Source organism: Corvus hawaiiensis, chromosome 26 (assembly GCF_020740725.1).
Source record: "Corvus hawaiiensis isolate bCorHaw1 chromosome 26, bCorHaw1.pri.cur, whole genome shotgun sequence".
Lineage (NCBI taxonomy): Eukaryota > Metazoa > Chordata > Aves > Passeriformes > Corvidae > Corvus > Corvus hawaiiensis.
The window spans coordinates 31,312,973-31,335,320 of NC_063238.1; the positions used below are offsets into that span (position 1 = coordinate 31,312,973).

The 22,348-nt window shown below is 42.8% G+C and overlaps 1 protein-coding gene across 1 annotated transcript in view; it reads right to left on the reverse strand.

Moving 5' to 3' along the window:
* The window catches only part of SAMD12 (sterile alpha motif domain containing 12), a 181,736-nt gene that overhangs the window by 9,506 nt on the left and 149,882 nt on the right, over positions 1-22,348 (reverse strand). The window lies entirely within an intron of this gene.

The window sequence follows — 22,348 nt, forward strand, 5'->3', positions numbered from 1 at the left end:
AGGCTTGATAGCCAAAGGCTGGAAAGGCTCTGTCAAATGCCCAAGTAGTATTTGATGTTCCTGCACCCTTTCTGCTGGTGAAGATCATAAGAACTGGCTACTGGTGCCCAGAAGATAAGAAAACAGCTCACCCATATCCTTCCCCCCTTCAGACCCCATAAAATAATGAGGAGGCTGCAGAGTTTCTCTTTTCCCTGCTAAGCAGTACAGCACACTCAGTGTTGGTGGCTGCTATTCTGTGCCTGAAAGCCCTTGCAGAGGTGTACAGTCATCACAATATGAAGGAAGAGAATGTGGAAGTTACTTGCAACTTCTCCTCCCCTTCAGCCAAACGTTTCTTTGAGAAGCACAGCAAAAGGACAAGAGGCAATGGACACAAGAAGCAACAAGAGATATTCCAGTCAGATGCAAGGAAAAAAATCTTCTGAGTGAGGGTGGTCACATCTTGGACCAAGTTGCCTGGCCAGGCACCTACAGCAGTATCTGCAACTCAACCAGATGAGTCCCCACACAGCCTGATTTGGCCTTGCTTTGAGAATAGTTTACTGGAACCATCTCCTGAAGCCTCTTGCAACCTAAATATTTTTTAGCTTGTACATTTTCTGATGGGGATTTGTGCTCCTTGTTCTGCCTTTCTGAACAGGAGACGAGTGCCTGTGCAGAACTGCTCATGCTGAAGCACATTCAGTTGTTAATTCAGTGTGCAGCAAACAAATGCTTGTAAACCCATCAGAGGCTCAGGCTTCTGGGGCTGAGGAGCCATGCAGAGACAAGTTCACCATGTTATTCCATGGAATGATAGAATCATTTAGGTTGGAAAAGACCTTTATGATCATTGAGTCCAAGTGTTAACCCAGCACTGCCAAGGCCACCACTAAAATGTTTTGGGATGCAGCTTTGTTTATCACACAGCCCTCACCCATCACCAGTTTTACAGACTAGATCTCTGACCAGGGCAGTGCTGGGATGGGACTCATCAGAATGGACTTCGCACCCTTTCCAGCTGATACCCTACTTCTTTCATGAATGCATGTATCTGTATGTGCGGGAAGAGCTGGATTGTTGGGGTTTTGCGGCCAGATTCCTAACTGTGAAGCTAACAGGATACTGATTCTGCTGCCAAACCAGCATTCACATCAGCTGAAACTCAGGCTGACAGTGGATTTCTGTGGGGTGTGGGCTGACTGCCTCTGCCAAGCTGTCACTTCGCCCGTATTTGCCTCTCCCAACTGCAAGCTTTTGTAGCAATGGACATGAAGGTCTGACTGAGCAGAGAAAGGATGGGATGATAAATCAGTAAGTATTGCACAAGACTAAAAAAACCACCCACTCCCTGCCATGACCACTTGACCCCTGAGTATAAATACGCCTTACGAAATAGAGGAACAGTAAAAACCATTTTCCTTAATTATTTCCCTCCTTATGTGGGCATATATACCAGATTATGGTGCTACTCTTGATTTCTGTTTTTATAGCTGCTTTGCTTTTATCCTCCAGGTTCTCTAGGGCAACGTTCCAAACACCACCTACTGTCATCTACTACACGAGATACCCACATCAGTAGTGGCCTGAGAAAGATGCACATTTGGGACCCAGCAACCGGTTTCACTCCATGGAAGAACATACAGGAAGGCTTTGGTCTAGACAGACAGCTGGTCTAGACAGATAACTGACTGCATCCCCCAAGACACAAAAGAAAGCAGTGGTGACATCAAGCAATTTTGAAGACAAAGGGCAAATCTATGGGGAGGTTTTAAAATTGGAGAGCAGTAAACATGTACGTATCTCAAAAGCGTTTGATTTCAAGTGAACTAGAGGATGTCTCCCATCTGTGTAGCACCAACAGAGACGGGCCTGTCCCACAAAGGAGAAACAGGACTTTCTTTGAGGTCATCTGCTGCAAAGAAGGGAAAGTCTGAAAAGCTCTCCCAAGCAATGGAAAATACCTTGCCTAGCCACAGAGTTGGGGGGCTAAAATAAAATGGTACACTGGCTAATTACATCAGGTCAGGCCTCAGGACTGCACTTATGCTGAAATTCCCCAATCATCCCCATTGTCTCAGTCATTAGCTTGTACTTAAGTTTGAAATGAGCCAGCTGGCCCTTCAGACAGAAACCCATGAACAAGGAGAAATGGAACTGATCCCAACCTGAGCTCCATCCACACCGCAGAAGGAGCACAGCCACTTCGAGCCATACAGGGCACATTGCAGAGGTGTCTGAATACAACTAGCAACACTGAGCAAAGGGACAGCAGTAGTTCTGTCAAGCTCTGCATTTAGAGCAAGCAAACTAAGGATTTAGTGGTCATCTAGCCTGTTCTGTTCTCACTTTGTCTTTTGAGGACAGGGTTTTAGAAGCATCTATTCTTCCTCATTACCTGCATAAATTTTCATGCCCAGCTAGAGGCTCCTCTAAGGACCCTGGTTTTGTAACAGTACATATCCAGTGTTTTCTGAAAGTAAAGATCTTTGTAAAAGGTATCACAAATGAGCAGCTGTCTTTGAAAACCTTTCCTGAGACAGTAAGCTCTTGAAACAAAGACAGCCCTTTGCAGGGGGTGTGTATGCTAACCAAAACAACAATGAACAGATCTAATCTCACATGACATTTTCAAGAAGCTGATGTAGAAAGACAACTATAATTTCAAAGCCGGAGATTTATTTCAGTTTTTGAGTATCTGTGCTGTGTGATTTTTGTCTAACTGAGAAAGGGACATATTTTACATTCATTTTAAACACATGTTAATTCAACTCAACCTAGAGGTATTACCTATTTGTAACAATTCCGTAATTGAGGGATTCTGATAAAGAAAACAAGCATCTATTATCTTTACTAGGTTTACTCTCCTGGAACTAATTTTATACTGTATTTCTAAAATCAGCACATTTCAAACATAGAATTATAATGAAAAATGCCTACTTCCAAATATCCATCTACCATCTGTTCCTTGGAGTCTGTGAAAAATTGCATTCAGCTATATTTAGTAATATTTTTCCTGTGTTAGAAAGGCCACAGGTATCTCACTTCACGCATCTCATGTCACTTGAGACATTATAATATGCTGTACATTATTGCAAACTTGTTGCATCTTGCTATTAACTAATTAGAGTTCATATAACTGTTGAATGATTGGGGTTGGGAGGAACCTTAAATATCATCTGGTTCCAACTCTCCTGCGTGGGCAGGGAACTTTCCACTAGACCAGGTTACTCAGAGCCCCATCCACCGTGGCCTTGGCCACTGCCAGGGATGGGGCATCCACAGCTTCTCTGGGCAACCTGTGCCAGTGCCTCACCATCCTCACAGTACAGAACATCTCCCTAATATCTGATCTAAACCTGCTCTTTTCAGTTTAAGGCTCCTTGTCCTGTCACACCATTGTGAAAAGTCCCTCTCTAGCCTCACTGTACCCCCCTTTAAGGTACTGGAAGGTGTTATAAGGTCTCCCTGGAGCCTCTTCTTTTCCAGGCTGAACAGACCCAGCTCAGCCTGTCTTCATGGGAAGGTGTTTCAGCCCCCTGATCAACTTAGTGGTTCTCCTCTGGACTCATTCCAACAGGTCCATTCTTTCTTGTACTGGGGACTCCACAGCTGGACACTGTACTCCAGATGGTGTGTGTATCTCCAGCTCTGGGGTCCCCAACAGATACCACTACCTTTGAAGAATTTTGGACACTGATAAAAGAAAATGCCTGGCAGCCCATTCATAGATTTACCCTTTTCTTTATTGTTCATTGAATTATTATTAACACTGAGGTGTGAGAGAATGAGGTGTCTCTGTAAGGCTCATGAAGTTCATGTAAAAACAAAGTACCTTCTTGGGGAGCTGCTGATCCCAGTCAGTCACTGTGGTGGAAGGAGGATTGGCAGGGGCTGGGAAGTGCTGCCATGGGGCAGTCTTGGCAGGGACAGGAACCATTCACCTCAGTACTTTTCAAATGAAGTTGTACCAGCATTTGGTTTCACTCTATCACAAAGCCATCCCACTCCTGCTCTGGGTGGAAAACAGCACTGGTTCTTTTAACCTGTACATAAATGCAGCTATTGCTGCATATCCTCATTACGTAACAGGTCACTGATAACCAGAGTCAACAACGCCAGAGATCCGAGGTTACCTCAAACAATTGCATGTGTGGAGCCAGCTGGAGCCAGCACGGAGGGGGTGGCAAAGCACCGCCCCCGCAGTCAGCCCCATCCACCCACTGACCCCTCCTCTCATCGGAGCACAGCACAGGCTGCAAGTCAAGCCTCAGGGCTGCACAGAGACAGTGCCACAGCCCAGCAGCCTGTGTTAAAGAGTGACACATAAATCTATGGACTGAATGCAAAACCCAGCAGCCGAGAGAATACAGAGATGTGGATGCTTTTTGATAAAGCTGCCAATTTTGTTTTGATTCCCAACCAATCATGTCTTAGTCTGACTTGTCTGATTTTCCCCTCATTACTAAGAACTGGTACCTGATACAGTATTGAAGGTAATTTAATGTTGTTTGTCAAATGCAGTTGTCAATATGGTGGAAAAATACCAAGGGGGAAGGGAAGGAAGTCTCTTCTTACTTCGATTTTTTTATTTTGTTGCCAAGCAGGAAACCAAGATTTTGGTTTTGGAGTAGCTTGACAGAAAAGGTAGGTCTATGAGCACAACACCTAGAGCATCTAACACAGTAATCCTAATCCCAAGTACTTAATATTCTTTAATGAGTCCATGCAAAATAACTATAAAAGCCAAAAATACATAGAATTAAATGTTGTTTTCTCTTCACACCTACTTTTTTAGGGGACAGGTAGGACATATTTGTCATGAACTATAAAACCCAACCATGAAACAAGACATTTTTTGTTGAAATGGTCAGGGACATTGATGTACCATCACAAGATTCCAAGAGCAGAGTCTTTAAAACAACGAGCAGCTGACACATTAATTGCTATTTCTGCAAGGATAAATTCAAGGTTTCTTTTTCTACTTCTGGACAACTCGCTCCCATAAGCAGGTACTCTTAATCCTCCTGGATAGAGTTTTAATATCTGTTGATACCATCACCATAAATACTCTCCTGAATAAATACTCCCGCATGAGATCTAGGGAAGAGGATGACGTTACATGCAATAAACTCCTTGGTGTTATTTATGTATTGCTGTGCTGCTCTCTAAGTGTCCCAGGCCCAGACAAGAGCTTTGAGGGGCAGCTGAAACACAGCGTGGCACAGCCCGCTCGGGCACAGCGCTGGGCAGGCGCTGTGTGGAGGACATGACCAGCCCCAGCAAGTACGGGGGTATGTGGGATCCTGGCTCATCCCAGATGTGCTGTCCAGATCAATGGCACATCTCATCTCAAGGAAGGCTTCAGGGTGGCATCCAAAGGCAGTTTAGACAGGATGCTCAGAGCTTCAAGACAGATGATGAACATTCAACAAGGTCAGGCAAATCCCATCCTCTATGTTCTGCCTCAAGACATAACTCCCTTCTTTCCTGCAACGCTGGGCTCTCCAGCCTGCATCAGGCAATTTTGAGATGAAACATTTCTGGGAGAATGGATGTCGTGGCAGATGCTCTCAGCAGGTAACCTTCCGAAAAGACAATTAGTCAGAGGTTATTGCAGCTGCTGTGTGGAACACAGTTGGTTCACACAGAATGGGTTGAAAATGTAGTTGTCCAAAATGTGTTTTGCTAAGCTATTCAAAGCCCTCAAATAGTCAGATTAGCCAAGAGTGTCTTCATGAGTCACACACAGCCCCAGCTTCCTTACCAAAGAAAATCTCTCAGCAACTTTACTAGGTTAAACAAAATGAGGACATGTATTGATTCTGTGTACAGATGATTTATGCAGGAATTTTGGTTCTTTGCCCTTTCCATCAAAAATCAGAGTTCTTGGTGGACAACCCTCTAAAGGGCCTGAGTTCACACTCTAGCCTTGTTCTGAAAAATATCTTAAAAGCCTTTTACATCTTCTGAACTTGATTTTATAGTGGAATCTGAAAACCTCGGGACAAAAATCTGTCCCAAGAGATTATGTCCTTTTTATGCCCGTGCCTAGCTAGCTTGTGAAATTTCCCAAGCTTAGAAGTTTGGTTCAAAAATCAGGAAAAATCCTAGGAGACACTCCTTCTTCTTGCAAAGTGGTTCATTAATCTCAACTCAAGATGCTTCATACATCCCACTACCCACCTGCTGCTGCAAACATTCAAAGAAAACAGAAAAACACTTGCATTCAACAGATTATGATGCTATTCTTGAACTAACAAACAGTTAAAATATTTTGAAAAAGTACATGCAACTGCTTCCTTAATGCTTATGGATTCTTTCAAAGAATTCTCTTGATCTACTGCACACCTACCTATCATTGTGAACAGTGAACTGGCTGTCCTGCAGCATTCTGCTCAAGAAATGCAAATTGTAGCAAGCAAAGGTTTAAAGGAATGTGATGCTAAGGTGTCTGATAGTCTCATCTGGTGCTGTCTGAAACTGAAAATGCATATGAGATTGCTGACTTAATGCCTTATCATGCGTCTCTCTCACTGCCTGCTTGTAATCAGTTCTTGGTCTCCCAAGCTCTTGTGGGGTGCTCTGCAGGAAGTGAAAAAGGTTGTCACAGATGAATGGCATTCCCCACGCTGTGGCTCTGTACAGCCATTTGCACTGCATTGTGAGCCTTTGCATATCTATTGCTTTCACCTCGAGAGACAGGATTTTAAAATGAAGCTCCAGGAACTGCACAAACTGAGTGAACTCAAAGAAGACATAGCCTTTAGTGGTATCTTCAGCATGCACAGAAGGTGCTTAACCACAGAGTCCCTGGTGGTTTGGTGGCTGCTCTGATCACAACCTGGAACTTGTATCGGCATTTCTTCTGCAGATTCTGCAGGACACTTTCAAGCCTACCCCACTCAGAAGTGTGCAGCAGCATTTGGGAATTATTCTGTGCATTATCAGTTCTCCTGCACCCCACATTATATCATCCTATTACTTGCTTTAGGATCCACAATGAAATATGCATTAAATTAAGAAACACATTCAAATGAAACTAAAGAGTTCACTGGAAAAATCAAAGTATTATGGCAAAAGGGTTTGGAAACTCTCTGGAGCTACAACTCCCTCACTGGTTATGCAGAGCTCATGCAGAGCTTATGCAGGATTAATAGGTAGAACAAACTATCCACCTTTAGGGAGATATTCACTGTGAGATTCCCTGAAATGAAAATTTCCATTCTGTGATGAACCAAGCGAAAAGGGAAATTATACCTACTAACACCACCTAAAAGACTGCACACATGCACACACACATTTACCACACAACAAAACAAAAATGCATCATGAAGCCTACAAAACCAGTCCCCACCCCTTAGTTAGCTGAACAAGCAACTCTGTTTAGTTTTTTGCAGGAATGAATCAATATATACCCTTTACCTGTATGACATATTATGTTATCACTGTTTTCTCCAAGACCCTTGCGCTGCTCTGAGAACCAAAGAGACAGAATGCAGACAAAGAGCATTTTGGAACCATTTGCTACTTGCTTTATTCTTGCAGTTCAGCATGTGCCCCACCACCTCATTTAATGCACAATGTCCAACCTCTATCTGGAAAAAAATATTGCTATTCTCATGGACACAGTGTCTAAACATGTAACCAAAAAAGGCCTTACTTTCAAAATACCTCAGTGAGAATACATGGCCTTATTTTACAGTTCCTAGTTAAGGACAGAGTTACAAGGCTGCACTGGTGCTGCCTGTCCAGTCTCCTGTCTCCAGCAAGAAGTGCTTCAGGCTGTCAGAGCCATGTGGGGCTCCTGAGGAAAGGGGATTTGAGGAAGCTTCTGGAATACATACTCCAGAATGCCAATGATGCCTTCTCATAATCTGGCCCAAAGTCTGATTTTTTCTCAAAATTGTACTTTACTGATTGTCATCTGAAAGTGAAATTGCTGGACCATCAATGTTACAACCTAGCATGGCCCTCCACAGCCACTGGGTTGTACAGGAAAAAAGCAGCCACTATTTTAGCCTCATCAATCTGTTTGTGACCAAGTCTTCCCAGGCATCCTCAGAAAGGTCTACAGAACAATTAGCATGCTGCATACACCACTACTGTTTTAAAAATAAAATCAAATAGAAGGCCCCAAGTTCAGGGAGAAAGCTGCAGTGAGGCCAGGTCCCATCTGAGGCAGAGATCCTCCTGCACCCCACAACAGATGCTGTGTCGAGGCAGCAGGGAGGGCTCGCCCTCTGCACATCGTGCTTCATGTCTCTGTCTAAACAGCTGGAAAGTGAACCACAGTGATCAAAATGAGTTACCACATTTGAAGAGTCCCCTAGGTGATTACTAAGACTGTATCTGCCTGTATGCCCAAAGGAGAGACCCTAAATACCAGTAATGCTGCTTTGGCAGAACTGCTTGATAAACAAAGGATGGGCAGTTTGCATCAAAGAAGTTCTTAAGTCATGCATGAATTCTAAGCACTGAAATTATGTGGGCTGTACTGACCACAGAGCCAAGCAAAGAAGTCAGTCATGAAAACCTGACATGTATGAAACAAAGAAAACCAGTCTTCAGAATGCATGAACTATTTAGTCATTCAGGGTTTTGGGGAGTTCCTGCTCAGCACAGAGATTCTTTGATTGGTTGCAAATTGTGCTTTACTCTGATTTGCCTGTTTCCTATCATTTTAATTTGGAAGCTATCCAAAGCACCTGCATATTTTTCTGTCTCTTTTTGAATCCTGCACATGTTCCTGAAAAGACAATTGCACAGAAATGTATACAAATGGTGACAGACCATACTACGCAGTGGCGGTGATGCTGTGTGCGGTTGCTGCCATCCCAAGCAAAATGCCGCGTAATCTCTCCCTCTGCCCAAACTAAGTGGTATCAACCATGTCCTGTGGGACAGTTTACAGGACCTGCCAGAATTCTCCTCATTGTCCTGTCTGCCTCCAAATCCAGTTTTTCTTCCCAAGGAAGCCCAGGCCCGGGAGGATGATACACTCCCCATCCTCACCCTCACATGCCATCGTCACTGGCCAGGCTGGGCATCCAGCGCCCGGGGCTGGGGCACGCTCTCAGGTGCTGTAGCAGAGGCATACCCAGTGTAAATCAAGGACAGGACCAATGTATTTGGTGGTAGAAAATAATTCAATACCAGGGAGAAATTGACCTTTAAAAGTCAGACAGAGGGGCACTGCTACACTTTAAGGAGAAAGGTTTGGGGCTAAATGTCATATTCCGGAGAAAGACTTTGATTCATCATTCAGATTCCTTCCTTGCAGAACATACCAGTATGGACTGATGGATGCAAGAAAGTGAAATATGCATCAGAGCAGCATCTCAGTGGTTAAGGCGAAGGCCTCATCTGCCATATCACAGATCACTAGACTTCCCTTCGCTGTCTAGTTAAATAAATACGTAATTGTTCTGCAAAAACTGGAGCAGCATTAAAAAAAAGACATACAGCATATCTCTTTCCCACCCAGAAGCTTGTCTTTAAGGTTAGAGATATAAATAAATAAACCTTGTGTGTATTTCTGAGATTATTCACTTTAACTTCTGCAGATAGACTGATTAAATCCAGCTGGGTATTTCCACACATAATTGCAGACTGGAACCCCAGATAAATACAAATCACAGACAGAAGTGGGATGGGAGAATCCATCCCTGCCTGTGCTGAGCTATGAGAAGTAATTTGCTGTGCAGAGCACCAGCTCACTTGACTCTGAAGTTTGTGAGGTGGCTGAACAGACAAACTCATTCCACCCATCCTAGACAGGCAACCAGCCTACACTGTTATCTGGGCTTCTTCCAAATGCAGTGGAGAAAGACAGGGCCCTTCGAAGAGTGACCCACCTACCTACTTGTCATATTAGATAAACGATTCCTTGGCAGCTCCTCTCTTCTCTGATTACCAAGAAAGATGAATGATGAGCTCAGAGTAGTTATCCACCAATTAAATGGCAAACAAGAGGTGACAGGAATTGCAACTTCATGCTTAATTTGATTGTTACAATTTCCAATTAGCATGTGAAATGTAGGTACCACAATGTTCAGGATTAGCATGTTTAATGCTTACATTTCTACTGATATCAAGAATGATACAGATTCCGGTGAGGGATAAGAGCCCTAAATTCCTTTGAGGCCTTGGATACTGGAATTTGACAAGGAAATTACACACCAAATAATCTTCTTAAAAATTCATACACATAACTGAGATAATGAGATGTTTCCTGCAAAAAACCCACAAAGTTTTGTAGAGGAATTATTTACTCAGCACAATTGGTATCATTTTGTAGCTGGATAATTTATTGTGCCTATGCTGCCAAATTGTTTCGATTTGCCACTTATTTCTTTTCATTTCCACTTGCAATATATGAACACATGGAAAGAAATTCACATAGGTAAGTAAAATTTGAGTAAACAAAAAAAAAATGGCTTGTTCGTTATTAAACACCTTTCATATTTTAGCTGTGGTAGGAAATTAGGTTGGTAAGAACTTGTAACTGGAAAACTTCTACCATTTTATCTCAAGCCAAACAGTTTATCACGATTCATGTGCAGACAAACTTTCATGCCTCCAAAGTCAGGGAAAAATATGTAATGAGATGTGGTAGTTCACTCCCAGTGCCAGAACAGTAAGCATCCCAATTAAATTTTTGCTTCAAGGAAGGAAGAAAGGAAGGAAGGATTTCTGCCACTGGAGCATAAAACAGATTTGGGCTAGAAAGAAGATGGACAAGATATTGAAAAACCCCCAAGTAATTTGCACACCAAAGTCTCATTAAAGTCAACAAGACTTTGATTTCAAAGTTACTTGTGAAAATTTTCTCTGATGATACCTACAAATCTTTCAACATTTATCTCAAACAAGTGCTAACATATCATTCAAAAGCAGATCTGGGGTAGCAACAAGTTTTGGTAACCCCTCAAGACATTTCTAATGCCTCACCCACAAGAAACACAAAACTTCTGGCATGTCCATATGTCTGGAATTTTCAGTCTGCATCATGCATTTGTCTATTTAGGGTAATTAAGGGCATGCCTCTGTGAACACAGTACTGTGAGGGAACGGGCGTCTGGATTTGCAGCAGAACAGATGCTCTGCTGTAACCGCTCATGTGCCCTCGCCCTGTGGTAAACACAGGGCAGCGCTGTGCACTGCCACTGAAGAGGAGCAAGTTACACATGCTCAGCATTCACACTCCATCTTCCAGTGGCCTCACTGTCACCTGGCTCAGGTAGCTATGCTGTCAGATTTGTTTCACAAGCCCGGCCACTGTCACACACTGCCCAAGAATAAACACAGCCAGATCATCTTTTGCTAAGCCATTTTTTAACTTGTTCTCCATCACCTCCAATACACCCTTCAAGGATTTTGTATTTGGTGCTCATCCCCACTTAGGCTGCACCAGGCTGGGTGCATCATGAAGAAGTAGATGCTGGCATAGGTTGGCTAAGAGGTTAGCTGGGAGGATCCATGCCCTAGGTTCCTGAAGAGACAGTATTTAAACATTGCACACATAAAATGGCTAAATGGATATAAAAAGGAAGCTATGATGTTGCAGAGACTGCAAAACTGAACAGCAGCCTTATCAGAAAAGCAGTGTGAGATGCTCAGGAATAGCCAGTTGGTTTGCCCTACTAATGAAGGGGTTTTTTCTGGAAAAGTCTCAGATTTCAGGATTCTGGAGCTTGGCCCTGAAGGGTATGGGAACTGGGAGAGCTGTAAATGTGTTAAATATCAACTTCTTAATGACACTATCATTCAGCTTCTACTTTCCATTCTGAGATTACAAAGAGAAATGATCTCACCTCACTAGGGCGTAACTACAACATGCTGCTGCAGCTCAGGTCTCCCTGTACTTTCCAGTTTTTTTCTGGTTAGAGAATCCCACAAGATTACTGTATCTGTGGCCTTAATGGAGCATCCTGGAGACGTCTCTGTGATCATTGGGAGCTGCCTGCCAACAAGAACTTTTGCCTAACCTCTGGGCCCAGATTCCAGATGAAAAATTCATTCTAATGTCTCAGGAAATTACATCTTCTGACATAGATGAAAGGTATTTCTTCATTGCATACAACTATTGTTCATTGCAATTATACAGACCAGGCCACGCCAATAAGCACTTCTAAATCCACTGGTACAAATCCACCCCAGATTTCAATCTAGCAGATACTAATGCCTTTATGTAGAAAGAAAGAAAAAAAAAAAACTTCTAAAAAAGCCTTTTTGCTTCTGATTCAGTTGCAAGAATTTCACCAGGAGATAACCTGTGAAATCACCCGTAAAAAGGTAAGACTTCTGAATCTGGTATATAAAAAGGTGATCCAATAGCTACCCTTCTCACCTAGAAAACAGGTTTTTATGTCTGTTCTAGCTTCTTATGCTAAACAACATGTTTTATACAATGCCAAGACTGGGAATATCCCTACCTATGCAAATTCCTCATGGCATTTTGGGGTCTCTGCTGTTAAGACTGTGCACATTCAGTGCTCCTTGAGGGTGCCTAATGGGAGTGTCATGTTTTAGCATAGTTTGGGTTTTTAGTTTAAGAGGGCTCCATCAGCCGCGGAAGTGATTCTTTTGCAAAGAGGTGCTTACAGCTTCCTCTAGACCCGACAGAACCGATCAACCAGCTAGTTTGAATAGTGGCAACTTTCTAAAGCCACTTAAGCTTGACACGCCGCTGTGATCCACATTTAAGAACGAACAAAGCCCGGGAAAGCTCTCTTGCTTCCAGCTTTCGGACAGGTAACTTGGGGGCCGCGGTGCGACCCCGCAGGGCCGGGCCGGGCCGGGCCCTGCTCGGCGCGGCTGAGATCTCAACCTCTTCTGCTCGCTGGACACCCGGAGCAGCCGGGACACAGCCACCCCGGAGCCGTGCGGCCCCGTTCCAGCCGCGGCCCTGCTCCGTGCGGGCCGGGCCGGCCGGGACACAGCCACCCCGGAGCCGTGCGGCCCCGTTCCAGCCGCGGCCCTGCTCCGTGCGGGCCGGGCCGGCCGGGACACAGCCACCCCGGAGCCGTGCGGCCCCGTTCCAGCCGCGGCCCTGCTCCGTGCGGGCCGGGCCGGCCGGGACACAGCCACCCCGGAGCCGTGCGGCCCCGTTCCAGCCGCGGCCCTGCTCCGTGCGGGCAGCCCAGCGGTGCGGCCGGGCCAGGCCGGCCCTCACCCAGTGCGGCCGAAACTCATCTGAGGCCGCTGCCCGGCAAAGATCACGTGAGCAACAGCGAGAGGCGAATTCCAGCTGCAGAATTAACTCTTTTAGTGTTGTAAGATTCCTCCCGAGCAGATGAAGCCTGCAGACATCAATCCTCTCACAAGTCAGTGGAAGAGGGAAGGTGAAGGCACGTGAAGAAAACACCATAAAGACACCAAAGTCAGTGAAGAAGGAAGGGCTGAAACCGTGAGGGAGGAGAAAGAGGAGATGCTTCAAACTTAGAGGCTGAAATTCTGTTGTAAAGCTATGGTGATGGACTATGATACATCAGAGTACACACTGTAATTTCATGAAAGCATGGGGGGGTGGAGTATTCAAATTGCAATTGTAAAAGTTGCAAAAGTACCTGTGCTGAAATAAGAAAATGTTGAAGTAGCTGTGATTTGATGAGAAGCTTGAACAGAGAGAGATGAAAGTGATGAAGACCCTTGCTCCCAGGGAAGAAGAAGACCTCTGTTCCTAGAGATGAAGATGCTCCCGGAGATAGGTGAAGAGAACCTTTGCTTCTGAACAGCTCATCCTTAAAATGGTACCCCATTAGCAAAGATTGGACCCTTGAAAACAGTTGTGGGGAAAGCTGTAAGACAAGGGAAGGGACTTTCACATGCGAGCAGAGAACCAACCTGGGCGGCTGTGTCGCTGTGACATTGAAGCCATGAGAGAACTGCTTCTTGTGGAGATGTCTCCATAGCATGAGCAAGAGAGACTCCTCTCCCTAAGTGAACTGAAAAAGATTATTATAGAGGTGGCATACTGACTGAAAATCTCAAGGGTTGTCCTTTTATGTTGTCAGTGGGAGAAGGGAGAAAGGTGGGGGGAAGAGAAGTGTTCTGAAGGTTTAGTCTGACTCTCACTTTTTTTCTTTCTTTTAGTTCTGTTAATAAACTTCTTTATATTCTTTTAAGTTTTGTGCCTGCTTTGCTTTCTCCTAATTCTTATCTCACAGAAGAAAATAAGTAAGTAATAGTTATTTTGAACCAAACCATTACAGGGAGTCATTCTGTTCACTGCTAAACCAGCTTTCTTTTTTGCACCTTCAAGCAACAGAAAGAGATTTGCCTTCTGCCTGTGGGCTGAAGACCATGGCTGTGCTTCCAGCATGCACACAGTACTGGGAGCACGGTTCCGTGTGATGAATCACTCAGTGGTGGAGACAGTTCTCCAGTCTTTCCTCCCCTTCCTCCACTGCCCTGCTGCTGGCCCAACGCTGCTGCACAGTACAAGGGACCTGTGAAATAAGCCCATCAGAAAAGCCAGAGCAAAGCTTTAAAGCAATTCATTTCCCAGATCTGCCTCAGAGCTCCACCATGGCTGCAGCGGTCCTGGCAGGGAGTGCAAGGAATGACTGTGGGCAGCAGCAGAAGCCCCTTCAGCCAGTTCCGAAATTTGAGTGTTCGTAACATGGAGTCCTGGCTTGTGTCTCCCCAAATGCTGACTATGGTCTCTCAAAGAACACAGATGTTTAATTAGATTTAGAAAGGTAATACAGAATGAAGCCAGCAGGCTGCAAATGGATGGACTGTGCTCTAGATAACAGGCACAGCTAATTCTGGTTTTAAATAACAATACGGGCAGCAGACCCACTGGCAACAGCCAGAGCCATTTCTTCAAATTATGCAGTCTCCGACTTTTCTTTTGCTACTGGAGGGCCCAACTCTGCAAACTATTTTTAGTAGTGTTACTTTGTCAGTGCCCAGCCATGAATTCGGGTTCCACTGTGCTATTCAAACACTTAAAGGCTGGTTTCTGCCCAAAGACTCTGAAATCCAACTTAAAAAAATCCCATAGGTTTAAATGGCAGAAAGAACTACATTAGCAGTAATTTGGTTTATTGTCTTTTATTATTTATTTTACTAAATATTATTTATTTCGTTTGCAGCAGTTGGAGTAGAATGATGAAAAAAATGTTTCCAAGCAAAATACTGGAACAACTCTGCAGTGCTGCTGGTGAAATAACAAGCCCTTTCAATGAAAGAAACTGTAAGCATTGAACAGCCCAAAATGGCTTCTGAAGAGCCACAGCAGTATTGTATGCAAATATGTAATTTAGTTGTTTTTATGTAACCTGGCTATTTTGTAATCACGGAAGTAGAGATTAGACAAATGGGGCATATGCCATTTGTAAAGAAACTACATGGGGAAAATATGCACTGCAGTTACAGTCCAGATATTTAAAATTAGCTACTCTAAAAACACATTGCCAGCTAACAGCAAATTACTCAGTTTCATTAATGATACTGATTCGGAGTAGAGCACACAGAAATGAAAGTCTATATATGTACATGATCCTAAAACAAATTTTAATGAACAGTGATTATTTTGCTTCTATCGAGTGCTGTTCATCCAGGTGTGCTTTACAAACCAACTGCACAATCACATACTCATTTGCCCATGAACAAAGGAGTTCACCGTGTCTATCACTAGACAGCCATCATCTCTGCTGTGACAGCATGAGATGCTCGCAAGCATGCACAGCACTTTAAAAACACTTTTGCACAATAAATGCAAAATATAGAGAGGTTCTGTGTCTAGAATCTAGACAGGCTATGTGTCTACGGTAACTCTAGCTAAAATGTCACGAGAAACATATATATATATACACATATATATCACACAAAATCTACTGATCATGACTATATATATAAAATAACCACAAGTGATTATGACTAAATACCTACATTCTACAAACCCAGCAACTCATCCATATCACCATGCCGAGATATCATTTGCAACGACCTTTAAAGAAGATGACCCCTATTCCCAGAGAGCAGACTGCCCGCAGGACAAGTGACTAGGATATTAGCTCAGGACTGAGTGGCTAATATCTTTACACAATTCCAGTTCACCTGATCCAACATGAAAAACAGTTTTCAGACCATGTTTTTGCCCCCTATTCAGACATTCGGCTTCCAAAACATTTGCAGCAGCTTTTAAGAGGTTTTTGGAAAGCTTGATAACCTTTTCCACTAAAACTAAGGCATTCTGACAGCCAAAAGTTTAATTTGAGCTCCTGAAAAATCTTTAAAATCTGTGGTAGGGATCTGGATCAATTCTGAAACCAAAGCCCAGGACAGAAGCACCACTAAAGGTGACAGCAGCTGATTGTTTGAATTACCTGTTCCCCATTACACAACATTAGCTACTTATATTATGTAACACATCCAACCCAAAGTCTACCTACCACACTTGGTATTTTTGGGCTTCTGTACCAGCAAAGGTCTTGCAAATGAAAGTGTGGCCCAGATTTATTCAACTATTTTTAGACACCTACTGCTGTTAACTATTTATATCTCCAGACTGTCTACAGAGTGCAGAGCCAGGCCCTGCCTCTGGTTCCCAGCACCAAACCTGACTACTCTCAGGAGATCCTTACTGCTGGCTACAGGGGACCACCAAGAAATCTGGGACATACCTGCAGGTAGATGGGACCTCAAAATTTGACTTAGTGATGCAGAAGAGCAAGGTTTTCACTGAAAGCATACTTCAGTTGGAGGGGACCTACAGTGATCATCTAATCCAAAGGCCTGACATGTCCAACCATAATCTCAGTTACCACGTGAAAAAATGAACTGTGAGCTGTGGTGCATCTGCAGAGCTGAGGGGGAAAAAAGTAACAAAACTGTTTTAGTTAGCCAAGGCTGAATGCATGGATCTGAATACACACAGGGAACAGGTTGAGTAACGCAGAGCCATTTTTACATACTGATGTGTAACAGCACACTCTAAAAATGTTTTATATGAGTTATTGTGAGAGACAGAATTAGTTGGGAAATTTTGCCTTTTGAAGACCATGACAACCACTAGAAAGGTGAAAAACAGTCTCCCTGAAATGGAGGTTTCTGATAGTAGCTTGCATGGCAGCAGAATTACTGACTTTCTTGGGGAGGGCCAAGATTCCTTGATTAAATACCAAGTTGTGATAAATCACTGTTAACTCTAGTGCTGGATATAAATTGTGGTAACATTTTATTTGAGATTTTAACGACCATACAAAGGATTTGGAAGACTGGAATAGAAGTTGTGCCCTGTTGACCAGTTTACCTGTTAATTCCATACAGGTTCCTTGATTGTTGGACCTCTCCTTTCTCTAAATAAAAATCTGTGAGGGTCTGATATCAGCTATCTGCCAGCAGTTAAATGTGCTGCTGTGACTGCACAGCAAATTACCTCATTCTAGTCTGACTGGCATTGATGGAGCTCTCTTACCTAGAAGCACATCCATCCTAAATAGAGAGTAGCTCTCAATCCTCTTAGTTTTTTGGACTTTATAATCTTGGACTTTATTATCTCCCCATGCCATAGCACTTGCTTAATGTAAGAAAAGGACAAGACTAACACATAGAACTGTGTTTGTATATATGCAGACACTATGAATGAGGAAATAGCAACTTTTCCAGCAACTCTGGGGGATCTAAAAGCATCCCCTGCAACCCTGCTGCATCAGAGAATAGCCAGAAGCTGGTTTCTAATGTCATCCAACACCCTTTCCCCACGTTACATATTTGGAACAGTCTGCAAACTTAATATTGAATGAAATCAAATTATGTAAACAGCCAGTCTCATTCCAGTAGCAACATTAAATTCAATTTCAAGGTAGGATATCTAGATTGGGGAAGATTCCATTTGTACTTCTAGAGGTTTATTCCCCAAAACAAAGGCCTTTTAATGCTGATGGTTTGCCCCAATTTGAGTCATTGGTGGCCAAGATGAAAGGGCCAGAAGAAGGACAAAAATACCTCTGAACATGACATCTGGGCCTATGGCATGAACACTGTACTTTGTACAGACAATCAAATCTGCTTCTTATTGACACCTGTCTATGTATCTATCTATCTGGATATCAGATTTTTATCTTGTCTCTCTGTGTTGGCACTGATTACTGTATACACCCACCTTGTCAGCAGCTCCAAACAAAAATATTTTTCACTCTTCCAGCTTATCCTTGGTGTGTCACGATACATGCCAGACTTACCTCTGAAAGTCTGTATTTAAGTCCTTCTGTTTTGTCTGAGTAATACATAGGAAATTTGCTCTTTGATTTCAAGGTAAGACTAAAATGGACTCACAGTGATACTTAACCAGGGATGATTTATTTAAAAACATACTGTCATCTCCATAACTAGCCCGTGCAAGCTAAATGTTTTAAAAGACTACTTTGGCTATTATTAGTGCACCTGAAACCTACTGCCATTTTTTTAGATTTTCTGCGATGTTTTTTCTCTTTAAGTAAGTCAGTCTCAAAACAAAACAAAATCCATCATAGGCTCCCACAGAATGGTAGAGAAAAAGGACCTAATTTCTGATTTGCAGAGATGCTCAACTGTGGCAGCCTCTTCCTTTCAGGAGAAAGGAAGTGAAAAAACAACCCCAAATATAAAAGAGACCAAGCATAGCTGCATATATATATATATATTAAAAAATAGACTGGTGACAACAGAGTTCCATCATTTAAGTTTACCTAAAAACAAGTAAGTAGAAAAATTAAGCAGATGTATGCTCTGTGTATACATTAATGTTAGTACTGCACATCTACAAAGTAACTCCCCATTACACACTCCTTAAGCAACTATGAATTTGGTTGGCATCTGCATGCCAGTGGAAGGAATGAAGCAGACAGTGATATGAATTGTTGTTAAAATTCTATTTAAAACAATTATATATTTATGCTAGCTGAAATTCTTTACTGTCCATCATCAGCTTTCAGCTCTAAAATCCAAGTCTCCAGGATACATACATAACTTACATTACACTGTTAGGCTATGGCTGTAAAAGAATATTAAGGAGGAACCTGTGCCAAAGTAATACTAAATAATTCCTTTCTAGTTAAGGTTAGAATTATAGCTAACAGAGTAGAGGCTTGCTAATTCATTTTAAGGATTGGGAGATCCACTGCAAATTACTGAATTTTCCAACTAAGTGAGAAACACATTAAAAAAGCAAGTGTAATTTATCACAAAATGCACTTTGCTCATTTATTTTGACAACTGTTATTTAAATTATTTATGCCCTTCCGTCATGTACTAGTAAATGTACTGTAGCCTGTTTTGTAAAAATAGTCATCAGTGAGATTAGAGTAACACAACATCCGCTATTACCCTTTGCTTGGAGGTGAATAGAAACCAGCATTTTGTGCCCTGCAGGCACAAACAGGGTTTCAGAAAAGGGCGGTCATGGTGGTTCTTGGGTTTTGGTTTTTTTTAACACAATGCTAAACCTACAGCAGCTACCACTGTTTCAAACATTTGTAAGGAAACCTGAATGTTCACAGAAGTGGGGCCACTTATTTAAGCATCTTATTTAAAGGCTTAATAATGTGGTACTAGCTTTCCCTCACTGGAAATTTTCACTGGTGCCCAGGAACAAGGTTCTAAACCTGAAAGTAGTCATAGGAGCTTTGCTTGAATGGACTGATGAACATTAGTGAGTATCTAGCTTTGAAGTAGTGCATTTCTTTAAAGGAAGAGAAATTTTGCCTTCTCCCTGTTCCTGTTTCAAGGCTATCTGGAGGAACAAAGCAGAAAGCCACACCTTCCTCTCCTGAGCTGTGGTTTGAATTTACAAACTTGGATCACAGGCACAAAATCGAAGTAAGTGCACATGAGGAAGGAGAAAAGTAAAAGCAGATTTGGCTCTAGTCATTCCCGGAATCAAGTTATGTCAAGACTGTGAAACACTCAGGGTGTTGGCAGGGGTTGCATCACAGTCAACCTACGCTTATGAACAGCATGTACTCAGGAAACGAGGGAGCTGGGCATCCCATGAGGATTAGCACAGCAGGCTTGCCAGTGCATGTGCTTCCAGCCATTCTAGCAAGTACTGCTATTCTGAAGAAGGAGGGGAACCCACCCCCCCCCCCCAAAACCCAGCTTCCTATCCCCCTAGTAAAAGATTAACAATTGTGAAAGATGGTGGACTGACACCTGAATTAGGGATGTGTGGGGTTTGTGAGGGGTTTAGGCATTGGCAGCTGAGCAAGGTACATTACAGGAGATCTTTGGACGGGAGCTGGAGAACTTCTTGAGACTCTTTTCCTCCATTACACACAGAAATCAGATCCACCAGAGTCTAACCTTACAGTTGCATTCACCCCACCTAATTTATACCTTAACTAATGGTGATTATTAATTACCCTTAATTACATGAGATACCTGAATTAATGATGGTGCTTCTCAATTAGAAGTGCAGTTATCCTTGGCATTTGGTGCCTCAGCAGATGCTACAAATCCAGGTCCTGCAGTATTATTTTGAGTACACACACTCATGACCGAAGGTACTGAATATCCTTTCTGTGCAAGGTTAAAAAATAACCTTGAAAATGCTTACTGCGAAATGAAAGTTATTCTCTCCTGAAGCTAATAATTAGCAAATGAGTTTTAACATGTGTTTGGGGCTTTAAAATCTGCCTCCAGCCTATGGGCATGTAGCTCTGTGCCTCGCAGGAGAAGAGAGCTGACCTCTCCGCAGGACAGGGAGATTTTGGGCTTCAGGAAAGCAACAAGCTTTAAAAAGCAGAGTCATTAAACTGTAATTTAGGGGAAGAGGGGGAAAGTGGAAAAAGAGATTTACAGATAATCTCATCAGTCATGTGCATCAGCTTCCAGTATGCTGACTCACCCTTAGCTGTTTAAACATGTTTCCTTCTACTTTTTCTTTGGGTTTTTTTTTTGGTTTTGGTTTTGTTTGTTTTTGTTGGTTTTTTTTTTTTTTTTTTTTAGTATTGATTTTAGGGTTTTTTTTAGTGGTATAAACTTTTATTTACTTAATATGGTAAGATGCAGTCAAAGACACTCAGGCCTTCATCCTGAGTTCATTTATTCTTTCCATTTTTTTCTGCCTCCCTGGATCTGTGGAAATTTAACCAGTTTCCTCTTCAATGTAGCCTGTCTGAAGGGCATCCACAGGCAGATGAAGCAAGTTTATGCCATGCACTCCATTCAACCTGATCCTTCTGTGTAGAAAGACACTTTCAGATACACAGGTTTCCAAGCAGGAGAGTTAAATTTAACAGCTGAAGGGTGGCTGCAGGAAAGTCAGAGGTTCAAAGCAGTCAGATTTCCACGTCAAACTGAGAGCAGCCTCAGGAATGAGCTTCTCAGCCATGAGTCACATTTCTGTGCCATTTACAACAAAAAACATAACAGTTAATGTTCCTCGGTGTCTTCCTCTGCTCTCTTCCCATGTACAAATAAATGCAATTCAGTGACTATTTACTAGGTAACTTACACTTCTGTTGTATAGGGTGAGACAGCTGTGGATGTACCAGAGCTGTTTGCCTTCCCAGGTGGGACCCTTCCTGTCGGAGCAGGACTGAGTCCTCTTAAACCAGGGCTGAAGGCAGGTCTATTACCAGTGGGGACTATCAGATTAGTCTTGCACCATGGCCAGATGTTTTCCTCCAGATTTAGTTGAAAGCTCAGTTTTTCAGCCCGCATCAGTTTGTAGCCTGAAGCCTGGTGGCCACAGTCAGTCTTGTCTTCGTTACCTCTCACCAGCCCTCCATAACAAACCCCAGCTCCCAGAGGCTGCAGCCACTTCCCAAAGCCCTGCTTTGAACAATAAAATAACCACATCAACATTTCTGGAGCGTGTGTGTGTGTGCATGGAGGGGATATTGCTCTTTTAACTCCTGGCTGGATCTCATTAAGATCAGGCTAAGATTGCAGTACAGAATCTCTAAAACAACCCAGAGAAAAAACAAAGATACTGTCAACTACTATAGATAACCTAGGATTGTAGCAGTAGTTTTATGCACCTAACAGAAAATTATTAAACACACTTCAACTATAGATATGAATAGAGAAGCAAATCTTCTTAAGATCTGCAAGACTCAATCTTAAAATTTTAGGTGCATTTCTCTAGTCAAATTACAAAGCACTAAACCTAACATTAACTTGTTCTGGGCAATCTTAAAATAGTAGATTGCTGGATCTAAGCTTTTGGGTGTTCTCAGTTAACTGCTCCTGAAGAAATATAAAAATGGTTTATTACATCTATAATTATAGCAAAACTTTGCCCTGTACTTTTCTCTCCTGGCTGGAGGAGACAAGTTTGGATGTATGATGTGAAACCAAGCAAAAGGACAGGAATCTTAAAGTGCCTGAGCAATCAAAGGTCTTGAATTAAACTCCATACAGCCTTATC